At 44.6% G+C, this 26,702-nt stretch overlaps 1 long non-coding RNA gene across 13 annotated transcripts in view; it reads left to right on the forward strand.

Moving 5' to 3' along the window:
- The window catches only part of LOC101716033 (uncharacterized), a 76,199-nt gene that overhangs the window by 19,959 nt on the left and 29,538 nt on the right, over positions 1–26,702 (forward strand). The window contains exon 3 of one of the 13 annotated variants that reach the window (XR_015450551.1): positions 25,925–26,032. The exons of the other annotated variants lie outside the window; for them this stretch is intronic. This is a non-coding gene — a long non-coding RNA (uncharacterized LOC101716033). The remainder of the gene's footprint in view (positions 1–25,924; positions 26,033–26,702) is intronic. 13 annotated transcript variants of the gene reach the window in all.

A 26,702-nucleotide genomic window follows, 5' to 3' on the forward strand; every position in this document is an offset into this window, starting at 1 on the left:
ACACTAAAGTCTTTTTCCCAGGAAGCAGCTTTATTCGTGCTGGCACCGACTCAGTGGATTTGTATCCAAAGGCTGAGTTCCTAACATGGCATAGTTGCACCCTTTCATACAGTTTTTATGTCTTTGTCTCCCTTACATGGGCATGCACTAACATTCTACAGTCTGGTTGGGTCTGATTCATGTTGCAGAGTTACATCAGAACCACACATGTGTCCACAGAGACAGATACTATTACATTGTAAAATGTTTCTGCCCCAATACATGGGGAGGGGGCCCTACCACATTCCCCCCTTTGATGATCAGACCCCATTCCATTTTGGGTCTTAGAGCATCATCCTGGTTCAGGGGTTCATATTTCCATAACTTCACCACATGTTTTTCTTTTGACCATCATCTCAGGGAGGCTAGAGACAACATACAACCAAGGGAGCCAGGCAAGGCAGGCTCAAACAGGTTCTCCAATACAGGATGCAATTCCTCTGAGGGTTTTGAATATCCTGAGTTGAAAACTATCCCCTAGACAGTTTCCCAGGGTCCCAACCTTTCCAGGTCTGGGTTGAAACAAGAGCAATTTTCCTCATTCGATCTGTAATCTCCTCTGTGACCTTTCCCTCACTATAGTTGTAGGCGGCAGTTGCTTAGGTTAAATTTTCCACAAACCCCTCCCTTGGAAGGAAGCAGATAGTCTAAGGCCAAGTGATTTTGATAGCAATGCACATTTTGGTCTGTGGTTTGGCTAACAAGTTAAGAGCTTTGGTGGTTTCATTAGTTATAATTTCCACAACTGCTTGCAGTCTAATTATGTGGGTTAGAATATAAATGAGGGTGTGGTAGCCCCAGGACCCATCCTCTGCCCAGGTGGCAGGAACATAATACTGAATTCTGTGTTCAGGGGGCCATTTGTCATCTTTCCAATTGCTAGTTTGCAGGGAACATCATTTTCTGTGGTTCCCCAGCCCCATGTAGTTGGACCCCCAGATGTTCTCCCCTAGCAAGTGAGAGTAGAAAGAAAGACAAATGGGTAGTCCCTAATACAAAAGATCCTGAGCAGTTTGGAGGAAGAGCAGTGTATGTGGCTCTTCTACATATCTAGTACAGTCCATCTGGGGCCCAGTGTTCAATGTCTGTTTTGACATCATCCCAGGTCCCCCTTACATGAGAAAAGTTGGACAAGGGATGAGGGTTTGGTTCAAAGCAGTCAAGAGACCCCCACCATTGGGTCTTCTGTGTGGTTGAATTGTAGGACCTATGACCCAGACATGTTAGGCTCCCTGCAGAGATGCTGGACCTATCTTCCTACCAGGCAAGACACTTTCTTCCAATTATTGAGTCTTGAGAAGCAAACCCCTGAGGTAGATCTGGGGCACCCTGTGCCAGTATAAGGTTCATGGGGATCTAACTCTGCAGCTTCCCATGGCCATTGATCTCCCATGTTGGTTTCCCCACATACACAGCAAGAAGAGACCTTCAGAGTCTGGGCTACAGTCTGGTAGGGCTAAAAATAAGTTTTTGGTTGTGGCCAGGATTGGAGGGGGGCTACTTCCTATTTCCTCATACAAATGAATGAAAAACCTGATAAGATGTAGCTGCTCAGACTGTAGTGACCCGCTTAGATTTGACTGGCTGACAACAGACTTTTAAGTAACCTTGAATTAGTACTCTTACTTTAACACCTGCAGAAGGCAGAGAAAAGAGCAAGTTAACACTGTAATTGTAGTTTAAGAATTAACAATCCATAAGAAATGTCTTAAACATATTAATTAAATAAAAAATAACTCAGCCAGGAATTTAGTGCAGTGGTTCCACTGCCTGCCTCACAAGCACAAGGTCTGGAGTTCAATCCCTGGTACCAACAAAACAAAACAAAACAAACCTTGAATTGGAAGCCAAAAATAAACTCATCAGTGAGCCGAGGTTTGTAATAGTGGGCTCTTACTGTGAATCTGGGTTGGCTGACTTGCCACAACACGAACATTTCATGATGGATTCTATTTTTATTGGGGTGCGAGGAGTTGTGCATTTCAAATATTCTCCTGAGCAGAGGAAAAGGGTGACCTTTCTTCCCTCATGGAGCTGTGGCCATAGCACCATGAGTTGGGCCCTCCTCGGGAGGTGGTGGCTCCAGTCCAGGTGAAGCCACCCATCTGAGGTGTTGGTGGTTATAGGCTGGGGCTAGGGATTCTGGAAGATTCCAGGTGGAGGAGGGAACCAGAGGTGAATCCTCTCTTTTCTTGTTAAGTCCCTGAGATTTTAGGGGAAAGAGGACAACTGGTCTCTGTCATCAACACAGGGCATAATCCATCATGTCCTGAGACCCCAGCCTTTTATCATTAACAAATTCAATCAAAAATTGACACACCCAGTCCTCATCCAATCCAAACTTTAGCCAGAAGATGGATAGGCTGAGAGGGGGTTTGTGGCCAAATGAAACAACAGTACTTTATCACGGTAGCTTTCTTTTTGTTTTATTGCCCGTGGGTTGTCACCCCAAGTCCTTAACATCAATCCAAGGGGACTATCAGAGATATTTCTTTCCCTGAGCTCCTTGAATGCCTAACCTGTCCTAACTGAGAAGCACATTTATTTCCCATTTTGTTTGTCCCCAAAGCCCGAGGCTCAATCTCCAGTGTACACCGAGATGTCTTGCCAACAGTCAATGTAAGGAAATTGGTCAGGATGGCTGGGCTCCCCTGCAACAACCTGGAACCCTTGGCTAATTATGTCCTTATCAAGAAGCCCTCAGTGGGCCATCCCACCCCAAACGATGGCCAATCCATTTCACAGAAGGTCTGGAGCTTTCCAGGAGGCAGCTTAACACCACAGTCACCTGAATATTCCTTTTGAAAAGCCTTTAACATACACAATTTTCTCTGCTTTCCACCCATTTCCTCCCTCCAAAAGACGACTTTTGTGCACAGGAGGAGGAAGAGGGAAGGGGAAGGGTTTTAACTGGAAGGGTCCCATGCTCACTTCCTCAGTCTAGGCTACTCTCCTCCTGGAGATATTTCTGGTGCCTCTTAGCACTGGAGGATCTCCTAGGGGCCTGTTGTCACTATTAGCTGTACACGGATTGCACGGAAGCGTGGATTGGGATTCAACACTGGCTTCGGCTCAGCGGTCACGACAGAACCTTCCCACTGTCCATCTCATTCACATGCAAACACACAATGACTCCAATTCACCGCCCAGCACCCAACGCCTTGGGGCGCTGAACTACTCCAGAAATTCCCTTACTTCAGTCTGGTTCCCAGTTCCTGAGTGTTGGATTTTCAGTTTCAGTGAAACTTCCTCAGGCAGCTCTGGGAGGTGATCAGTCTCCCCTTCTGCCTCTTCAAAGGCAGGACTACCAAGCCAAAAGCTGTTCTTACCACATCTGGTGGGTGGTGCTCTCTGAACTGGTCCCTGGGGCTCCAGGTTCCCTTGTGCATCTGGAGCTCTTGCCCCAGCACCTTGGGAGGGGCTGATCTCCCCTACCGATCAAACAGTCCACTGGTGCCAGGTAAGGTTGCATCTCCTGGCACTCTGACCAACAGAGGAGGTGGAAGGACACTGTTTTCAAATCTTGGCCACAGCCCCCGGAAATGTGAGATTTTCATGTAGAAAGAGGCCTCATACACCAAGGCCTTTCCCCAGGAAGCAGCTTTATTCGTGCCAGCACTGACTCAGAGGTTTCATATCCAAAAGCTGCGCACTGAACATGGCATGGTTGCACCCTTTCATACCTCTCCCTTACACGGGCATACACTAACATTTTACAGTCTGGTTAGGTATTATTTGTGTTACAGAGTTACACCAGAACTATAGGTGATGCACAGAGGCTGATATCGCTACTTTGTAAAAATTTTCCCCTCCCATAGGTCAGGACTGACCCTACCGACAGGGTCATGTGATTTTGGGGAAGAACCAGCAGTCACGTGGGCCAGATCCAGAGAATACACTGAGTAAGGATACCCTGTAAAATTTTTACAAGGCTGCTTTTCCATTTGGGTGACATTTGGCAGCAGCATTCACTGTGTTTTGATCACATCCTGTATATTTATGAGAGTGCTTCCAAAACTGGTTCAGAAAGTGGCAAGAATGATGGGATAAGTGTGCTCAAAGCAGGGGAAAGTGCTTTGAGGTGGATTAATGGTAGTGTGTCTTTTACTGTAGTAAAAATTTACATTTAAATGTTTAATGTATTATTTTACCACTCTTTGTATTGTTAGATCATTGTGGTCATCTGTTGTATTTGTAGACATTGCCCTCATTTATTTGGTTTTGTGTCATACCTTTGGTTCCTATCACCATACCCACTCTGCTGTTGTTTTAGGGCTTTGATGCTTTTGCTAGGACACAGCTTCAGTTTTGCAAAGTCTAACTAGTGCTGCAAGTGCCACATTCTTAGATGTCACCTTGCCTAAGCCTCCTAGGATCATTGCATCGCTGTATGCAGCAGGTCCACCAGCACTGCTACTGCTTTGAGCAAGTTACTTGCTAATGTTCTGTGCTGTTTTCTATGCAATAGACACATTAATAGAGTGCTTGTATCACCATATGATTTATGACACACGTGATTCTTGGAAGAGTGCCTGACCATAATGGGCAAAGTGAAGCTCATTTGGGCTGCCGTTCCTATTAAACTGCAAATCATAAAGCTTTATCCTCCATTCCTTGTTTATTTTTAACTATTGCTATTGATACACTATAAATTACAGTTCTTTCTGAGCTCCGACACAGGTCTTGAATTTTCCTATCTGTAACTCTTTCACCCTTCTTGGAACATGTGTCCCAAAACAAATCCCCTGCCAAAGTCTTACCAACTCCCCAGTCCTAATCTAAAATGTCCCCTTCTTCCTGAAACTGTTCCAGTTCTTTTGAATGACACCCACTCCCCATGCAGCAATGCGCAGTCCTGTCCATGACTCATGACATCAGCATGGACCTGTACCATGTTGTTATCATTCTGCAGCATGTGTGGGCACTCAGAGGTGACTGGGTTCTCTAGTACACAGATACATAATCACTGGGCATTCTTGAAGGGCACGCCTCACAGAAGGTCATAAATAATGGCACGTTAATGAAAATAAATATAGAAATAAAAAGGACACACTTCAGATGATTTTTGAATTTTATTAAGACATTTTTAAGACATGCTCTAGAGTGATTCTGTGACTACAGAAAGAGCATTTCATGTTTGGTACAAAAAGATGAAGTAATGCATGGATTTTTTTTTTTTTAAAAAGAGTTTAAAGCAGAAAACACAGTAAAAACCACTATCAGAATTCACTAACCTTAATAATCAAGATGCCCTGAATCTTGCTCCGTGGATGTCACTCAGTAGGAGGTAAAAGGAAAAATTAAACCACAGTGTGTCAGATCAAGGAAGATCCTGCTATAGAGAGCAGGTGCTGTACTCAGGGCAAGGAGAGGCAGGAAGGGAGGGAGGGAGAGGCAGAAAGGGAGGGAGGGCGCCCCAGCCCCAGCCCCGGAGCCAGCTGACTCCCAGCAGCACCGCAGAGCGGACTCACCCAGAGAGCAGGGCGGCAGCAGCTGCCCAGAGCCGGCGGCCGCCTAGCAGCAGCACTGCTTCCTGCAGCCGCACTTCTGCTGGCAGCAGCCGCTCTTCTGCTGGCAACAGCCCTTCCCACAGCCGCAGCCACAGGAGCCGCAGCCACAGGAGCGACAGCAGGTGCGGCGGCAGCAGTAGACGACCACAGGTTTGCAGCAGCAGCTACAGCAGCCACAGCAACCACCGCAGCCGCCACCGCAGCCACCGCAGCCACCGCAGCCGCCACCGCAGCCACCGCAGCCACCGCAGCCGCCGCAGCCACCGCAGCCACCACAACCTCCACAGCCACAGCAACCCATGGTGTCAGTAGAGAGAACTCAGGCAAGGAGAGGAGCAGACAGTGGACTCAGGAGACAGAGGGAGTCTGGCGCCCCCTGCTGCTGGGGCCCCTTATGTACCAACTCCAGGTGCCCAGCCCTGAAGACGCAGCCACTTCCCTGTTGTCGCTTCCTGCACTTCCCCTCAGAGACCTCACGAGCCCTTTCGCAGCTTCCTTGTTGACAGCGGGCCAGTTATTATCGCTGTGCTGAACTTTACTCCTCTCTTGGATCGGTATGGAGAACAGACACCTTTTCATAGGTTTGCATTCAGGAGAAATTACACGTGCAGGCATTTTTTCTCCACACCTTAGAATAGCGCCCGGCACATTGCAAACGCTCAGGAGCAGCTTTTGAATTACACAAGGGCTGAAAATTTTCAAGAACAATCCTGTGGGAAACACAGGAGACTTGGAACCGAAACCAGCCAAGAGCCCTGTGCTTTCGTTTACACTCCGAGGTCACTGTAGGCCAGGCAAAGCATCGTTTTCCTCTCTGTACAGATTCATCACAGGTCCCCAAGTTAGCCAAAACCTCCGTGAAAGAATTAGCAAAACACGAGAATCAAAGGGACAGCATAGGTCTCCTGAATGCATTCTACCTGCTGTTCAATCTTTTTGTAGCTCTCTGGGATTCTGCGTTCACCAGGAGAAGCGACTGACATTTAAAATCACAGCACGATAGCTGTATGATGTGAGATGCTCAAGTTACAATCTTCTGCCTACTCGTAAGTCATCGGCCAAGAGTGAGGCTCCTGCTTGCGGTTTATCTGTTAAAAGCCTGGGAAGACAAACTGAGAAAACTTTCACCCGGTGTCCAGCCTCCTCGTGGGGCTCCTCGGTTTACTGAGACCCAGGTTTCAGCCCATCCCGTGCCCATGGAACTGTGGTCCTAGACGTGGGCCTGAGTCCACCCCTGGGGCTCGGTTTCCGGCCTGGGGCGGCTGCGCTGCGGTACTGAGTCCACCGGGTTACAGTTTTGCCTGATAATCTTCAGACTGCAAGGCTGCCTGCAGAACTGAGGCGCTGAGCAGTCCCAGAGGGGGCAGCCGCTGCACTGTCTCTCTTGGGCTGACGTGGAAGGTTCTGGATCACAGATGACCCCGCCTCACGGGGGGACGCTTTCCCTCGCGGCCGCTGCCCCTGAGTTCACAGCTGGCTTGTCTTGGATAAGCGCCCTGTTTGAAACAAGGAGGGGAAACCTTCACACACCCTCCCTCGACACGCTGCTCGTCAAGCTGGAGGCTTAGGGTTCTTGGGGCTCAGCATTGTTTGCTTTGCTCAGCACCCTGAGAAGCTCAGCTGTGTGCACGGCATGCTCCTGACTCATCTACGCCGGCCGCTGTGTGAAGCACAGGGTCACACTCACGCCCTGAAGCTAAGTTGTCCGTAGCCATCATTTGTCCACTTCTGCACTAAAGATGCACCCCGTATAATTTCACTCATAAAAGGAAACTCCAGGGCCTTTCTAAGAGACTGCAGTGCTACTCGCAGAGACCTTGTGCTGCCAGGGTCCTGGAGAAGGAAGTAAACAAAAGGTCTTGTGAGACCTTTCCATGGAAACGGGGCTAAAAATAAGGGATGAGAGCAGCATATAAGGCGTCTCCCAGCAGCAGGGGGCGCCAGACTCCCTCTGTCTCCTGAGTCCTCTCTCCGCTCCTCGCCTGAGTCCTCTCTACTGACACCATGGGGTGCTGTGGCTGTGGGGGTTGTGGTGGCTGCAGCGGTGGCTGTGGCAGCTGTGGCAGCTGTGGCGACTGTGGCGGCTGCGGTGGCTGCACCAGCTGCACCAGCTGCAGGTGCTACCGCGTGGGCTGCTGCTCTGGATGCTGCCCCTGCTGCTGCGGGTGCTGTGGGGGCTGCTGCAGCACCCCCGTGGTCTGCTGCTGCCGCCGCACCTGCTGTCGCTCCTGTGGCTGCGGCTCCCATGGCTGCGGCTGTGGGAAGGGCTGTTGCCAGCAGAAGTGCGGCTGCCAGAAGCAGTGCTGCTGCTAGAGAGCCCCGGCCTGGCCTGTGGACACACACTGCAGGTAACTCTTGTTAACGAGTTTCCCTTTCTTCCCTTGGCTTTTGAATGTGGGCACGGTTCATCCATTTCCCATGGTCGCTGAGATTCCGCCTCTATCGGAAAGCACAACACCACCGTCCTTCAATTGCCAGCCAGAACATGAGCCAGCAAAACAGTACTGATACTCAATCCCTGAAATTGCACTGTTGGAAAGTTTGCTTCTATTCCTTTTCTTCTAGTTTTTAGCTTCTCTTCTCTGTGTCCTACCTAGCATTTTCTGTTTCTGTAAACCTAAGTTGATCTCTTCCCAATAAAGCACATGAAATTGGCATCAAAAACCGGTCAACGTTTCCTTCCCTTCTCTCATTTTAAGACGTCTAACCAAAAGTGCACTTAAACCTACGTAAGCAGGATTCTTGATGTTTGTTTGAGACGGATTTAGAATAATCACAGATGATCTGTTTCTAATTGGTTTTCACCATATTGTTAAGATTTGGTGGCTTCAATTATTCTCTTATTTAAGTGAGAATAAAGATCCAGAAAAATGAGTAATGGACTCATCCTTCATTGCCTTCTCTTTACCTTTAGTGATGTCTATCTTCTAATAGATTGTAACCTTGGTGTCTGTAGTCAGTTCAACTGCAGCACCTAAAATAATGTAGATCATTTTAGGTCATGATTATTTTAATTTGGCTCTAATAACAGATTAAAATTTGATCACAGTTCAATGAGATTTTCTTCACTCATTATCAGTACTAGTTAACTGTCTGGCTGATTATGGTCTCAACATCCTAGTGTGGTCATAGTTGAGTAAATCTAGTGGTAAGGGATGAAACACTTTGTCCGCCTTGATTGTATTCTATTACAGGTAGGAACATTCTGAGAAACAGAGTGTAGTGGTGCACTCATGTTGTCTCGGCTACTTGCTGAACTTAAACTCAGGAGCTGAAGACCAGGCTGGGCAAAATATTGAGACTCCATCTTAAAGAATGAGAACATCATTAAAACATAAAAATAGCCATGCACAGTTGTAATCCCTTCAGGAGGCAGGAAAATTACCAATTCAAGACCAGCCTAGGCAACTTAGTGAGACCAGGTCTCAAAATCAAAAGTGAAAAGGAAGCTAAACGTAGTGGCATAGGGTTGTAATTCCAGCACACTGGGAGACCGAGACAGGAAGATCACAAGATCCAACCTAGTTTGGGCAACTTAGCAACTTAGTGAAACTTTGTCTGAAAGTGAAGAATACAAAAAATAAATGTAAAAAAATTAAAAAGGGCTGAGAATGTAGCTCACTGCAAAAGCCCCAGTTCAATCTCTAGTACTACAAATAAAACAAACAAACAAAATAAAATTTACAGGGCCCAGGAATGCAGCTCAGTGGTAACTGTGTGTCCAGCACACTGAGATCCCAGGGTTCCATCCCCAGCACCCCCCAAAAATAAAAATAAATAAATAAAGGAAAGAAAAGAGGTCATGAAAAGTGGCTTCATACCATAACTCTGAGTCCCAGGAAAGCGAAACTACATGCAGTGGCTGATTGGTCTCTGAACACTGTGCTCTCCCCCAACGCACATTTTCTCATGAAGTGTCCCTTAGGAGCACAGTAAGGGATGGACGAAGGAGTGGAAGCGCTCTCTGTGGGGTCAGCAGCTCTTCTGGGGCTGAGATGCGGGATTGCTTCCCACTTGTTTATTCACCCTGAATCAAAGCTGTCTCTGCCCTTCCTCTCTCCTGTTGGAAAACCTCCCAGAGAGTCAGCTCTTCAGAAATAATGCCTGGAAAAGAATGGCAGAGGAGGCTGGTGCGGGGGACATCACGTACTAATGCAGGCTGCTCCCATGAGAGACTGTGGGGAGGGCTTCACAAGGCTCAGGCAAAGCGAGTGCTTCCAGCCTGTCGGGGCTGTCTTCAGATGCACCTGGAAGATGAACAGCTACTGTGGGCTCTGGCTGGGGATAGGCGATTCCCTGTCACTGCCTGTCAGTGTCAGTCTTAACGTGAGTCTCCAAAGACCACATAATTCTACGGAGTAGATGAATCCTACTTCAAATTCTCCATCAAATATCTGCCAGTCACCAACTTGATGCCAGACACTGGTGGGGCACAGTAGAAGAGACACAAATGAGGTGAGGATGGTGCCATGGCTGCACCACTGGAGGAGGATTGGATGTGAATGGTCCTCTGTCGGGGGCAAGGCTACATGATTTTAGGGAAAAACCATTTGGTTAGGCCTGGTTCTCCTGCCTGTAGGCCAGCTACGGCATTTTGAGACATCATTCCATTCTGGCCCCAGTCATAACTGAGACCTCGATGATCCAGTGATGCTGTGAGGCTCCAGGACAAGATTACACCAGCTGAAGACATCCTGGGAGGAACAAAATCTTCATCTACTCAGTTCCTCATTGTTCTTGGATTGTTACACCTTGTTTATCCCGATGTACTGAACCTCTGCAAGTCATTTGTTACATGTGTTTCTCCAGATGTACTGAATAAAAGGTGCAGTAAAGTGGGGGCTTTCCTCTTTGCTGCCCAGAGCAGCACTGATCAGGCCCAAAGTTCAGCTTCTTCTCCAAGTCTCATTTTTTCTGCCTTTCCTGTACAGTAAGTCAATTTGTGCTGCTGTGGCTCACAGGAGACGAGGACTTAGTGCAGGCGTTCTAGTAATGTCCCCTTTCCCTGTTCCCTACAGTTATCTTCACTTCTGAGGATAACAGCAAAATAAAATATATAGGCATCAGTTGCATAATTCTGTAGGTACATTAAATCCACTCATTTTAGAAACAAACACTTATTGGGTAGTTAAGTGTGCTTACACACTGCTCTAGGCACCAAGAGTATGTCAAGGAACAAAGCAGATACTAATGTCTGCCCTCATAGAACTAATAACCTAGTACAGGAGACAGAACATACGTATAATGAATAATAAGTACGTTATACAGCATGTCAGAGACTGTTTAGATATGAGCAGTGGCTAGGCTATAAACCAAGGTAGAACTTTGGCCTACACTCCACAGCAAGCAGTCCAGGAAAGCAATCCATTATCTTTCTTCACCAGAGCAGCAGGCAATAAAGACTTACAGGAAATTAGGCCGATTATCTGTCACAAATGGCCCAGGCTGCCAATGAGGACAATCTGCCCAAATGGCTAAGACTTGATTAATAACTGACAGCTTCTTTAATTAATTCTTGTCCCCTTTTAATCAATTTAGGACCAACCAGAGAAAGCCAAAGAAGCTCTTCTATCAATTACAGAGAGGTCCCACTTCCAGTTAGCCTGTCTATGACTTCCTCACGCAGCCTTCACCTGGGTGTACCTGAAGCCTTCCTTTCCCGCTATGGAAAGCCTCCCCATTCCTCTGCCTGCCTGTGAGTTTTGGCCAAGCTACGAGAGGTGATGGCCAGCTCGGTTTGCTATAGCAAACAATGAGAAAACAATAGCCTTTGCCTCTGCTCATTTGGTTCATTTCTTCCAAGACTTGGGCTTCTGCTCCTGAGTGTGTATGAATTCAGCACATGTACTCCAGCAGGCACATGTGAGAATGCTCACAGCAATCCTGCCCAAAAGAATAAAACCCTGGGAACGATGGGAATTCCCATCCTCCAGAGACTAGATGAACAAACATGTTCGAGTAGAGTCACAGAAAGGAATGCACATAGATGTGATAAAACCGTTTCCAAAGAAAAGCAACAGAATGAGAATGCAGGCTTTGGAGTGGGGGCTGGAGGACAGGGATGCAAGAGGGGGAGTTGTGTTGTGATAAACCTTATGATCAAGGCCCTGACCTGTTAGGTAACTAAAATATGCAGCATTTTCTAAAGAAGGCTGTTCTTCTGGTGCACCGTGAACCAAAGAGATTGTGGTCTATTTTCTGTGGCCTTAAAAAATAAGCTGCATAAAATGTGGAATACTTTATGGGAAAAATAAAGCAGAATAGGAAAGATTGGGATTGCAGGGATTACTGCAAATAGTGTGCTGAGAAGTGACCCCAGGAGGGGCCATGGAGGTGCCTGCACCCTTCGGAGGGAGCCTCGCAGGGTGGGGTGCACTGAGTGATCTGTGATGATTTATCCAGGGCCAGCCTGAGAGGAAAACAGGACTCGGGGTGGCACCGATGTCTTTGTGGCCCATGGGACTGAAAGGATGGCGAGGCTGTGGCCAGAGAGTCACTGGGAAAGGTACAGCAAAGCCATGTGCGGGGGGAAGAGATGCTGCTAATGAGGAACAAGAATCCAGTTTCTAACACATAAATCAGAGGATGTGATTATCTTCCCTCCTGTAATTGGGTCACCCATAAAACCATGGTGAGAGCAGGAGAGGTTTCATATAAAAGTCTGTGGCAGGGTTCTGTCCTGGATGTGGAGGCTTCAATTACACAGCAAGGACGCCCTTTGATTATTTGGCCACACGGCAGGTGAGTTTGCAAGAGACAGGCACAGAGCTCCCACTCCCAGATTGTGTTGCTCTGGATTTATTTCTGCTGTGCCCACGTGAAGCTGTTTGGGAACACGCGTCTCTTTGCTTTGAACAGACACTGGTGGCTGCTTGCCTCGGGGATGGGCAGCATGCATGCTCTTGTTCAAGCCAACTCTCACAACCTCTCTGCAAAAGGTGCTCCAATCCAATTATAGTCCTGAGCTGGAGGAGCAACTTCTAAACAAATAGGGCAGACTTTGACACATTTCACCAAGGAGTAATAGTTATATAACACCCATGGGATGCTTGAAAGACAACACTTCAAGGGTCAGGAGGACCTGGGTGGGTTTATTGAGATCAGAAGTAATTGTCCTCCTGTGATCTTGGGCAAGGGTGAAAGGTAGGAAGCAAGTGGCCCAAACAATCTTAACATATCATCTCTGGTGTTTTCCTGAGGTTTTGAGATTTTCCAAAATAAAGATATGAGGAAAAAAATAAAGCACAGGAACATGATGAAAGGATACACGATAAGATGGTGACAGTAGTTATTATAGACGCTATTCAGTTTCTCCTTGTTTACTTTCTAGGTGAGAAGGTAGCCCAATATACAGAGAAAGGCAGGGCCAATTTTATTGTTTTCTGTTACTGTTGTTGTTTAATACGTGATTTCAGATGTTTGGCCTAAAAATGTTCTTCAATATCTTTGAATCTGTTTCTCTATCTTAAGATTGGGTTTCTGTCCTATTCTATATCAACTGAGGTAGTTTAAGGGCTTGTAATATCTTTAAGGGGTCTTGAGTGGGATTGGCCTGGGAGAAAGAAGCATAAAGAAGCCTATGGAGCACAGATGTGCATAACCTACATTCTTTTTGAACGCCTCTTAGTCCTCTTAGTTTATAGAGATCTGGTGCGCCATCCCTCCCTTTTTATTAGTATACATTTTCAATGCATAATAAGTACATTCACTGTGGGGAATCTGAACAAATGCATACCACATCTTGATTCTTTATACTTCCTTTTCCCTTCCCCTCCCTCCTGTCTGCCCCAGCCTTGAGGTCCCCTTCCTGTTTCCATATAGTCTATTTCTTTATTTCCTATCATTTACCTTTTATTTTTGCACTTGAAATTATTTATACTCTGGGTTTCTTATATAAGACAAACCATGTGATATTTAACATTTGTGTCTGATTTATTTCACTTAGCATTATGATCTCAAGGTGCAACCATTTTCCTACAAATGACTCATTTATACTTTTTTATAGCAGAGTAATACACCACTGTATATAAATACAACATTTTCTTTTTTTTAAATGTAATTCTATTTATTAATTTAATTTTAGGTATACAATATAATGCCATTCATCATTGGAACTTTGCACCTTTACATAATCTCTCTTGGTTCTTATTTTTTCCCCATTCCCCTGCTCTCCCTTCAACCCCTCCATCCCTCCCTATTTACAAAGACTTTGTTTCCATTTTTTCATTTTCTCATATTAATCCCATTCCCTTCTTTCCTTTCTCCTACCCCTCCCACTTCCCCTTCCCCTTTGCTCTTTTTCTTCCTATTTCACATTATCTATTACACCTTTTAGTCCTCATTTACACTTTCAGTTTCTCACAGTAGAGAAACTATTCGGTATTTACACATGTGTGTCCTGCTTATTTCACTTAAGAGTATCGCCTCAATGTGCATTCATTTAGCTATAAATGTCTCTAATTTTTCATTTTTGATGGCTAAGTAGTACTCTGTTTTATTAAAAAACACATTTTCTTGATCCAGTCTCCAGTTGATGGGCATTTGGGCTGTTTCCAAGTTTTAGCTATTACAAATTGTGCTGCTATGAACATGGGTGCACATATATCACTGTGGTATGATTCTTTTAAATCTTTTGGGAAGATACCCAGCAGGGGAATAGCTGAATCAATTGGGACTTTCAGTCCTAGTTCTTTGAGGTATCTCCGTACTGATTTCCACAGTGATTGCACCAGTGTACACTCCCACCAGCAGTGGAGCAGTGTTCTTCTTTCCCCACAGCCCCGCCAGCATTTGTTATTGGTTGATTTCATGATAGCAACCATTCTTTCTGGGGTGAGGTGGAATCTCAATGTTGTTTTAATTTGCATCTCTCAAATGACCAGTGATGCAGAACATTTTTTCCTATGTTTATTTGCTATTTCTACTTCTTTATCTCAGAAATGTCTGTTCATTTCAGATGCCCATTTTTGGATTGGGTCTTTCAATTTGGGAGGTCTGAATTTTTTAAAGTTCTTTATAGATTGTAGATAGTAGACCTTTGTCTGAGGAACAGCAGGTGAAAATTTTTTCCCACATTGTGGGTTTGTCTCTTCACACTGCTGGTGGTTTCTCTTGCTGTGCAGAAGATTTTTAATAAGAAGAGTTTCCACTTGTTTATTGTTTGTGCTAGTTCACGGGCAACTGAGGTTTTGTTCATAAAATCTTTTCCTACACCAATGTCTTCAAGAGTTCTACCTAACCTCTGTTCCTGCTGGTTCAGTGTTCCTGTCTTAATATTTAGATCTTTAATCCATTTCACTTTTAGTTTAGTGCATGGTGAGAGATATAGGTCTAGATTTAACCTTTGGCGAGTTGAGACCCAATTTTTCTAGCACCATTTATTAAAGAGGCTATCTTTCCTCCAGTGATGGTGTTTGGCTCCTTTGTCAAAGATGAGGTGGCTGAATGTGTCTGGAGTTGTTTCTGCATCTTCTAATCTGTTCCACTGGTCCTTGGGTCTGTTTCTTTGCCAGTACCATGCTGTATTTTTTTAATCACTGTAGCTTTGTAGCATAGTTTGAAGGTGGGGGTTGTGATACCTCCTGCCATGTCTCTGTTGCCTAGAATTGCTTTTGCTATTCTAGGTCTCTTCTTGTTCCAAATGAATTTTTGAATTGTTTTCTCAAGGTCTGTGAAGTATGCTGCTGGAATTTCAACTGGGATTGCATTGAATCTATATAGCAGTTTTGGAATTATGGCCATTTTCACTATGCTGATTCTTCCTACCCAGGAGCAAAGGATGTCTTTCCATTTTCTGATTATTGTCTTCAATCTCTCTTTTCAGAATGCTATAGTTTTCAGAGAAGAGGTCTTTGATTTCTTTTGTTAGGTTGATTCCTAAGCATTTGTTTCTTGGATAGTATTGTGAAAGGAACTGTTTTCTCTATTTCTTGCTCAGTGAGTCTGTTGTTTGTGTAGAGGAAAGCTATTGATTTTTATGTGTTGACCTTGTATCCAGCTACTTTACTGAATATCGTTATTAAGTCTAGAAGACTTTTGATGGAGTTCTTGTTGTCTTCTATGTAGAGTATTATGTCATCTGCAAATAATGATAATTTGACTTCATTTCCCATCTTTTTTCCTTTTATTTCTTTCTCTTGTCTAATTGCTGTAGCTAATGTTTCTGAGACTATATTGAACAGGAGTGGTGATAGTGGACATTCTTGTCTTGTTCCTGATTTAGTGTGAAAGATTTCAGTTTTTGATCAGTTAGTATGATATTGGCTGTTGGTTTTTCATAGATGGCTTTTATCAGATTGAGGTAGAGACTGTCTATTCCAATTTTTTGTAGGGTTTTTTTTTTTATCATAAATGCATGTTGGATTTTGTCAAATGCTTTTTCTGCATCTATTGAGATGATCTGGTGGTTTTTGTCCTTGACTCTATTGATATAGTGTATTCCATTTATTGATTTGCATATGTTGAACCATCCCTGCATCCCTGGGATGAATCCCACTTGGTCAGGGTGTATGATCTTGATGATCTTCTGCATTTTATTTTCCAGTATCTTATTAAGGATTTTTACATCTATGTTCATTAGTGAGATTGGCCTATAGTTGTCTTTTTCAGTTGGGTCTTTCTCTGCTTTGGGGATCAAGGTGATGCTTGCTTCCAGGAATGAATTTGGGAGTATTGCTTCCCTTTCAATTTCATTGAAGAGTTTAAACAATAGTGGCAGTAGTTCCTCTCTAAATATCTTGTAGAATTCAGCGGTAAAGCCATTAGGACCTGGGCTTTTCTTGGTCAGTTTTTAATTACATTTTGAATTTCATTGACAGATATTGGGTTTAGAATTTTTAGGTCTTCTTCATTCAAGTTTGGTAATTCATATACATCTAGGAATCTGTCCATTTCTTCTGCATTTTCCACATTATTGGCATATAGTTTCTCGAAGTAGGTATTGATGATCCTCTGGATTTCTGCTATGTCCATTGTAATTTCACCCTTTTCATTCCTAATTGCATGGATTTGGGCCTTTTCTTTCCTTTTTCTGATAAGGTTGGCTAAGGGCTTGTCAATTTTGTTTGTTCTTTCGAAGCACCAACTCTTGGCTTCATTGACTTTTTGGATTGTTCTCTTAGTCTCCATTGCATTGATCTCTCCTCTGATCTTTATAATTTCCCCCTTTGTATGAGCTCTGGGGTTGTCCTGCTCTTCTTTTTCTAAAAGTTTGAGCTTCAGCATCAGGTTGTTTAATTGGGCTCACTCTGTTTTCCTAATCTGAGTATTCACTGCTATGAATTTCCCTCGTAAGACTGCTTTCATTGTGTCCCATAGATTCTGATATGTTGTATTGTCATTGTCATTTATTTGTAGGAACTGTCTGATTTCTTCTTTAATTTCCTCTGTGACCCATTGCTTATTCAAAGTGAGTTGTTCAATTTCCATGTGTTTATGAAATTCTTGTGGTTTCTTTTGCTATGGCTCTCCAATTTCATTGCACTGTGGTCTGATAACATACAGGGGATAACTTCAATTCCTTTGCACTGACTTAAACATGTTGTATGAGTGATTATGTGGTCTATTTTGGAGAACGATCCGTGTGCACTGAAAAGAATGTGTATTCTGATTTTGTGGGGTGGAACACTCTGTAAACATCTGTTAAGTTCATTTGTTCAAGATTTTGATTGAGTTCTAGTATTTTGTTGCTTATGTTTTGTCTAGTTGATCTATCTACTGGTGACAGTGGGGTATTGAGGTTCCCCACTACTATAGTATTAGTGGTTATTTGATTTTAAATGTCTGTTAGTAATTGTTTTATATAGTTGGGGACACTAGTGTTTGGTGCATATATGTTTATGATTGTCATCTCTTCCTCTTGGACTGTTCCCTTTACAATGATGTAGCATCCTTCTTTGTCTCTCTTAATCAGTGTTGGTTTGAAATCCATTTGATCTGCAAAGAGGATAGCTACTCCTGCTTTTTTTCAAGTTCCCTTTGCATGGAGTGTTGTTTTCCACCCTTTAACTTTCAGCCTATGAGTTTCTTTTTTAAGTGTGTTTTTTGTATGCAGCATACTGTTGGATCTTGCTTCTTGACCCATTCTACCAGTCAATTTCTTTTGATTGGTGAATTGAGACCATTAACATTGATGGTTATAACCAATATGCATTGACTTACCATTGTCATGACTTTTTCTTTTGTTGGATTCTGCCCCTTTGCATTTAATTTCTTGTCATGCCTGATTCTGCTGGGCTTCCTGGGTTTGTGATCCTTGTTGTCTTTCCCTAGGATATTGTCTAAAATTTTTTGGAGTGCTGGATTGGTATTCATGAAGTTCCTAAGATGGTCTTTCTCATGAAAGTGTCTTATTTCTCCATCAATTTTGAAAGGTAGTTTTGCAGGGTACATCAATCTCGGTTGAAGGCTGTTTTCCTTTAGGGCTTGGAATTCATCACTCCAAGCTCTTATTGCCTTAAGGGTTTGCGTTGAGAAGTTTGCTGTGATTCTGATGAGCTTTCCTTTGTATGTGATTTGTTTCTTTTCTCTAACTGCTTGTAGAATTTTGTTCTTCTGTTGAGTTTCTGGAATCTTAACAATTATATGCCTATGTGTAAATTTTTTTTGATCAAGGTTAGTTGGAGTCCTATATGCCTCACTTATCTGTCTGTCAAGTTCTTTTCCCCTGCTTGGGAAGTTTTCTGCTATCAGTTCTTTGAATAGTTTTTTTTGTGTCATCTGTACTCTCTCCTGTTTCTTCATTGACTCCAATCAGTCTTATACTATTCTTCTTTGCATAGTCTAGTATCTCTCTGATTGATTTCTCATAGTCCCTTAGTATTTTAAAGAAATTTTGCTTTTCCTTGTCACTAATTGCAATCTTATCTTCTACATCTGAAATTCTGTCCTCACAGTGGCTCATTCTGCTGTGTAAACTTTCAGTGGAGTTTTTAATCTCTTGGAAATCTGTTTGCATATATTTTTCGGATTCCATTTGTTTCCTATGTTGGGATTCCATCATGTTCCTCAGCCCCTCTATTTTTTTATCTGTGTCCTCTCTAGATGTATTAATTATATCTTTTATTATGGACACAATCTCTGCTGTTATCTGAGAAATTATTTCTAATTTTGTTTTTTCCAGATCCTCTTTTGTTGCCAGTTCAGGGAGTCAAGGTGGTTGAGTATCAGATTGTTCCATGTCGTTTCCGTTTGATGTTGCTTTAGGTGATCTGGAAGTCTGGTTTTGAGATTGTTTGTGTGTCTTCTCATTTCAAAGGGGAGGGGCAGCTGGGGAGGAAGGATGTGTGCGGCTGGCACTGCTCACCTCCTAGGCTCTGGCAGCAATGGTATGGTGGCCCGGAAGGTTCACCTCTACCACATTTTCTTTATCCATTCATCTGACAGTAGACATATAAGGTGCTTCCAAGATTCACTATTTTTAAGAACTATGAAGTGATACTCTATGTGGATATGTCATTTAATCTGGCCCTTATAGGAGATACTTTCATTTTTCCTAGTCTTGTACTCCATGTACTGCAAAAAATCATGAATAATATGTCTTTGTTGAATATATAAAAGTTCTGAGTTCAAGGGCATGTACTTTTTTATGCTAAGATTTCCTAACTGCTGTCCTAGAAATAGTACCCTTTAGCATTCTCAATATTGTACAGTCAGTGTTGACTATTTCTCTACTTTCAGGCCAGCAGTTTGCAATTCATTTCCAAAAATAACTTAGGGGGACTAAGAAAAAAAGCTGTTCAAGAGATGTGTGAAAGATGAGCTCTTTATCCATCTCCATTTACTGCAAACAGACGCTGGCCGTCCTGGTGGTAGTGGTGTGTGTGAGTGTGTGTGAGTGTGATTCCCATGAGAAATTCATTTTTGCAAAAATTTGCAATATTCACCTAAATTGTGCAGAATTCATCTAAAATCTTCAGAGCTCCAATATCTAATGTGAAAATGAGCTGTTAAATGAGGAGGATTATTGTGTTCTCTTAGAATATTTAGATTGTTGGTAGATGTGCTCTTGGCTAACTATCTGACGGATTCATCTCTGTGAGTAAACTAACATTTTAAATTCAATTGAAGAAATCGCCATGACAAAAAAGAAAAAGTACTATTCTCAAGTTGAATTTAAATTGTATAGGAAATCCACATGCTCATGAAGTTGTTTCCCTAAGAAGGAATTTGCATGGTTACCAAGGGCAGAAAGTCTGATGCCTGAGCTAAATTTTGTCAAAAAATTGTGTGTGTGTGTGTGTGTGTGTGTGTGTGTGTGTACTTGGCTATTACTGCAGTTTCCTTAAGCCTATTTTTGTAAAAAAAAAAAATAATAATAAAAGAAATATCTGTAACAGTATAGATTTAAAACAGATAAAACATTTAAAATTTTCATGTAGATTAGTGGAACTCTCCCATTAATGAAGAAGTTCAAGCCCACATTAAATTCAAGCCAAACAGGGAGTTATTTTTTCTCCCTAAAAAACAATCCAGTAACCACCAAATAAGAGGCTTTTATGAGTCAACATTTTAAGGATAATGTAGCACAGTTTATTAGACACTTAGAAGATTGCTGGCAATAACTAGAAATACAAAGCGACAATAGAGTTATCAGAAACCCATGGTACTCAGAGGAAAGAAAGATACTAACAGACAAAAGCATGAACACAAGCTGGGAATAAAAGACCAAGAATCCAGACCCCACTATTCTGATCCCACAGGGTGGTGCTTAGGTGCTGAAAGGTATTCACATCCTTGAATTTAACTATTTCTGTTGGTTTTGACACTTTTCAAGTGGGAAGTCTTGGGCTACCAAAAAGAGAAAAACAGCACAAAACCAAAGTTCTGAACACAGCCCAAAGAGATCCATCCCACACAGGAGGGCAGATAGATCAGCAAGGACCAGATTGAAGAAACCCCCTCGCTTGCTCTCCCACCCCTACCCTGACACTGCCCAGGGCAGAGGCCAGGCCACAGTGTAGGTGAAATAGCACCCTGCTAAGTGCCATAGCCACCATGGAAGAATAACAAGGGGCTTCTCCATCTTTGTCTCCAAATGGCACTGTATAAGGTGCCCATGTGACCATCTTTTAAAAAATGATTAAGAAGGAAAATGGTAAAGAAGGAAGATATCATAAGTCCCAGATGACAGGCAGACATACGGAGCAGACAGGATGGACGGGAAAAATTCCTAGGCAAAGAGAGTCAGATGAGCCCTAGTAGCTGCTGCAGATCCATCTACCTAGCAGCAGCACTGCTTCTGGCAGCTGCACTTCTGCTGGCAACAGCCCTTCCCACAGCCGCAGCCACGGGAGCCGCAGCCACAGGAGCGACAGCAGGTGCGGCGGCAGCAGCAGACCACGGGGGTGCTGCAGCAGCCCCCACAGCACCCGCAGCAGCAGGGGCAGCATCCAGAGCAGCAGCCCACGCGGTAGCACCTGCAGCTGGTGCAGCTGGTGCAGCCACCGCAGCCGCCACAGTCGCCACAGCTGCCACAGCTGCCACAGCCACCGCTGCAGCCACCACAACCCCCACGGCCACAGCACCCCATGGTGTCAGTAGAGAGGACTCAGGCGAGGAGCGGAGAGAGGACTCAGGAGACAGAGGGAGTCTGGCGCCCCCTGCTGCTGGGAGACGCCTTATATGCTGCTCTCATCCCTTATTTTTAGCCCCGTTTCCATGGAAAGGTCTCACAAGACCTTTTGTTTACTTCCTTCTCCAGGACCCTGGCAGCACAAGGTCTCTGCGAGTAGCACTGCAGTCTCTTAGAAAGGCCCTGGAGTTTCCTTTTATGAGTGAAATTATACGGGGTGCATCTTTAGTGCAGAAGTGGACAAATGATGGCTACGGACAACTTAGCTTCAGGGCGTGAGTGTGACCCTGTGCTTCACACAGCGGCCGGCGTAGATGAGTCAAGAGCATGCCGTGCACACAGCTGAGCTTCTCAGGGTGCTGAGCAAAGCAAACAATGCTGAGCCCCAAGAACCCTAAGCCTCCAGCTTGACGAGCAGCGTGTCGAGGGAGGGTGTGTGAAGGTTTCCCCTCCTTGTTTCAAACAGGGCGCTTATCCAAGACAAGCCAGCTGTGAACTCAGGGGCAGCGGCCGCGAGGGAAAGCGTCCCCCCGTGAGGCGGGGTCATCTGTGATCCAGAACCTTCCACGTCAGCCCAAGAGAGACAGTGCAGCGGCTGCCCCCTCTGGGACTGCTCAGCGCCTCAGTTCTGCAGGCAGCCTTGCAGTCTGAAGATTATCAGGCAAAACTGTAACCCGGTGGACTCAGTACCGCAGCGCAGCCGCCCCAGGCCGGAAACCGAGCCCCAGGGGTGGACTCAGGCCCACGTCTAGGACCACAGTTCCATGGGCACGGGATGGGCTGAAACCTGGGTCTCAGTAAACCGAGGAGCCCCACGAGGAGGCTGGACACCGGGTGAAAGTTTTCTCAGTTTGTCTTCCCAGGCTTTTAACAGATAAACCGCAAGCAGGAGCCTCACTCTTGGCCGATGACTTACGAGTAGGCAGAAGATTATAACTTGAGCATCTCACATCATACAGCTATCGTGCTGTGATTTTAAATGTCAGTCGCTTCTCCTGGTGAACGCAGAATCCCAGAGAGCTACAAAAAGATTGAACAGCAGGTAGAATGCATTCAGGAGACCTATGCTGTCCCTTTGATTCTCGTGTTTTGCTAATTCTTTCAGGGAGGTTTTGGCTAACTTGGGGACCTGTGGTGAATCTGTACAGAGAGGAAAACGATGCTCTGCCTGGCCTACAGTGACCTCGGAGTGTAAACGAAAGCACAGGGCTCTTGGCTGGTTTCGGTTCCAAGTCTCCTGTGTTTCCCACAGGATTGTTCTTGAAAATTTTCAGCCCTTGTGTAATTCAAAAGCTGCTCCTGAGCGTTTGCAATGTGCCGGGCGCTATTCTAAGGTGTGGAGAAAAAATGCCTGCACGTGTAATTTCTCCTGAATGCAAACCTATGAAAAGGTGTCTGTTCTCCATACCGATCCAAGAGAGGAGTAAAGTTCAGCACAGCGATAATAACTGGCCCGCTGTCAACAAGGAAGCTGCGAAAGGGCTCGTGAGGTCTCTGAGGGGAAGTGCAGGAAGCGACAACAGGGAAGTGGCTGCGTCTTCAGGGCTGGGCACCTGGAGTTGGTACATAAGGGGCCCCAGCAGCAGGGGGCGTCAGACTCCCTCTGTCTCCTGAGTCCTCTGTCTGCTCCTCGCCTTGCCTGAGTTCTCTCTACTGACACCATGGGTTGCTGTGGCTGTGGAGGTTGTGGTGGCTGCGGTGGCTGCGGTGGCTGCGGTGGCGGCTGCGGTGGCGGCTGCGGCGGCTGCGGCGGCTGCGGTGGCGGCTGTGGTGGTTGCTGTGGCTGCTGTAGCTGCTGCTGCAAACCTGTGGTCGTCTACTGCTGCCGCCGCACCTGCTGTCGCTCCTGTGGCTGCGGCTGTGGGAAGGGCTGTTGCCAGCAGAAGAGCTGCTGCTGCCAGCAGAAGTGCGGCTGCAGGAAGCAGTGCTGCTGCTAGGCGGCCGCCGGCTCTGGGCAGCTGCTGCCGTCCTGCTCTCTGGGTGAGTCCGCTCTGCGGTGCTGCTGAGAGTCAGCTGGCTCCGGGGCTGGGGCGCCCTCCCTCCCTTCCTGCCTCTCCCTCCCTCCCTCCCTTCCTGCCTCTCCTTGCCCTGAGTACAGCACCTGCTCTCTATAGCAGGATCTTCCTTGATCTGACACACTGTGGTTTAATTTTTCCTTTTACCTCCTACTGAGTGACATCCACGGAGCAAGATTCAGGGCGTCTTGATTATTAAGGTTAGTGAATTCTGATAGTGGTTTCTACTGTGTTTTCTGCTTTAAACTCTTTTTCTTTAAAAAAAAAATCCACGCATTACTTCATCTTTTTGTACCAAACACGAAATGTTCTTTCTGTAGTCACAGAATCACTCTAGAGCATGTCTTAAAAATGTCTTAATAAAATTCAAAAATCATCTGAAGTGTGTCCTTTTTATTTCTATATTTATTTTCATTAACGTGCCATTATTTATGACCTTCTGTGAGGCGTGCCCTTCAAGAATGCCCAGTGATTATGTATCTGTGTACTAGAGAACCCAGTCACCTCTGAGTGCCCACACATGCTGCAGAATGATAACAACATGGTACAGGTCCATGCTGATGTCATGAGTCATGGACAGGACTGCGCATTGCTGCATGGGGAGTGGGTGTCATTCAAAAGAACTGGAACAGTTTCAGGAAGAAGGGGACATTTTAGATTAGGACTGGGGAGTTGGTAAGACTTTGGCAGGGGATTTGTTTGGGGCAAATGTTCCAGGAAGAGCACAAGTATGAGGAACACGGAAGTTTGAGATATGTGTGGGAGCTAGGAAAGCAGAAGTTGGATCTACAGTGCATCAATATCTATAGTTAAAAATAAGCAAGGAAAGGAAGATAAAACTCATGATTTAGAAGGCTGGAGGTTTAGTAGGAACAGGAGAAACTACAACAGCCAATGTGAACATCACTTCACCCTTTAAGTTCAGGCACTCTTCTGAGAATTCGCCTGGACTATAGATTGGATTGTGTTAGAAGCACTATTATTGTACCCATTGCATGGATAGGAAACAGCACAGGAAGTTATAGTGAGTGATTCATTCTGGTTATGAGATTTGCAGGAGACAGTGTACCCCCTTATTCCTCAGGAGGGGGCCACTTCCTTGAGATGCCTGCCTTTCTCCTTGATATGCTCTGGCTAATTTTTTTTTGGGGGGATTAATCTACTATCCTGACAGGATCTGGTTAAAACTTCGGATTAACGTGGTTGGGTTGTTTCTGCCTGGGGATGGAGCAATTCGGCTGACATGAGGAAAGGAGTCACAGGTGGCCTGGCCAGTCTGCAGTTTCCTTTTGCCAGCAGCTCTTTTGTTCTGCCCTGACAGGGATCTTTCCAAGGTGGCTTGAAGGAGATGTATGAACTTCCAAGAATCCCCATTTCATGCCTTTGCTACTGCCTCAGCTTCTCTCTGACCTGTCCACAGGCAGTCCCTGTGGGGTTAGGGTGAGGGGCAACTCGATTGGCTTTGGGGTCCACCACGGGGCTGGTGGAGAACTCTTCTGGGTGTCTCAGGTGGTTCATGGGGCCATGGTCGTGGGGTTTGGCTCTCTCCCCCTGATATGCTTCCCTGTCACTGTGAACGAAGCATCTTTGCTCTCTCGTACCCTTCTACTAGGAGATTTCTGCCTTGGAGCCAGCCAGCCATGGCCTGAAACCATGAACCAAATTGAACCTCTCCTCCTTTATTTTGTGAGTGCCGGGCGTTGTGTCCAGGGACACCTGACTAATACACCCTCCCACCACCTATGCACACCCCAGCTTTGAAAGTCTTCACAGTTCCTGTATTTTCATTGATTCTTCAAATCCAGGAGTTTTCCTCCTACTGTTAATTTCCACTAAGGTTCATGTTGGGGACAGAAACCAGCAGCTGAGCTGCTTTGTCATCAGGACAGGAAATGGAGGTAGTGGACAGCACCAACAAAGTGACCGAGACCTGGCAGGGTGCTGGACACAAGCTAAGCTCCCTGAAGCTCACCACAAGCAGGGACAGGGAGGGCTCTCTGTCTATAGCGCAGGGTCAGACTTTGCCAGTTGGATTTTTCAATGTATTAATAAGATTTTGAATAAGGACCTTATTAAAGAGAGATACCTGGAGTTGGTGTTCCAACTTGCTAAGTCAGGTTCAAGCTGAAGCTCTGGAATGCTCAGTGGATAGGGCATTGTGGCTTTGGGGGACATTTAGATATAAGTCATTACAAGTACCATGTTGTATCCTTCTGGTTAGCAGTGTGTGTGTGTGTGTGTGTGTGTGTGTGTGTGTGTGTGTGTGTGTATAAAGAAAGGGGTTAGTAAAGGTTCAGAGAAACAGCAACTATCACATACTTGTTGAGAGGGTAAATCGATATGACTGCTTTGGAACACAATGAAGTAATGTCTTTTCAGCTATGGGTATAGCCCAACTCAGCAATTGAATTTTCAAATTCTAGTTTCAGAATAACTTTTACATTTCTACCAGGAAAGACACACAAGGATATTGATTGCTATTATTGTTAACAGTGGCACATTTTGAATGAAAAATTTACTAAGTAAATAAATGGTAGTATTTTCATATGATGCAATACTAACCAGCAGTTAAAGAGCTAAATGAGCTGGATCCAACATGCCTATGCCCTCAGAAACAAAATGAGAAAAGAAAGCAAGATGTAGAATTGTAACATTTATGTAAAATTGAGTAACATGCAAGACCTTCCTTTATATTACTACGTATTGATTTGGATACATGTAGACCCCTGTATATTTTAAAACTAATTTAAAAGTGAGAGGGACACAGAATCTCTATGATTGTCTTTTAGAGCCCGAGAAGAAATCAGTTATTCCTGTTTACTGAGAGGGGCCACTGTTTAGTAGTACTCCTTGCTAAAATCACCTGAACAAACTGTGATAATACTGTGAATACAATGGTAAGTCGGTCTGATAATTTGTTGCATCTTACTTTGATTGACAGTCAACTTTTCTGGCCACTGTATTGCTGAGTGGGGCTGCACAATGTATGCTTCTCTGCATCAGTCTTTTCTTTTAGCTTTGATCTTCAAAGCTCTAGTTTTTCATTGACCTTTACTTTTCAATTCTTATCTTACTGTGTTTTTTGAAAGCCATCTCAATCTTCCATGACATGAGATAGAATAAAAATGATTTTGCTGGTACAAGAAACCCAAATTATAAATAAAGAAAAAAATAACATAAAGATAATAGGAAGTAGAGAGATATATCTTTCTTAAATGAAAAGGGAATCAAGAGATGCAGGGAGGGGAAGGAAATGGGATGTGGAAAGCAAGGAAGATGTGTTATGCACATGTACCAGCTCCACACAAGGTATGTAAACATATGTACTGCAAACATGGACTAATAAAAATTTTTTAAAAAGTAAAAAAACAAGCAGGCAAGCAAATAATCAAACAAATCACTTCAGCCAAGAAAAACATTGGCCATTCATTTTCTTTCCTGGGACTTCCAGAATTCAGCATCTTTTGCTCTTATTGATCTATTGTGAGCGGGTTCCCTCTGGCTGGGAAAGTGTCCATGGCTGCCTTTATTCAAAGATCTCTCTACCCTCATTTATTCCAAACTTTC

This window comes from Heterocephalus glaber, unplaced genomic scaffold, assembly GCF_053883595.1.
Source record: "Heterocephalus glaber isolate CG9 unplaced genomic scaffold, H.glaber_assembly_v1.0 deba00001004, whole genome shotgun sequence".
Lineage (NCBI taxonomy): Eukaryota > Metazoa > Chordata > Mammalia > Rodentia > Bathyergidae > Heterocephalus > Heterocephalus glaber.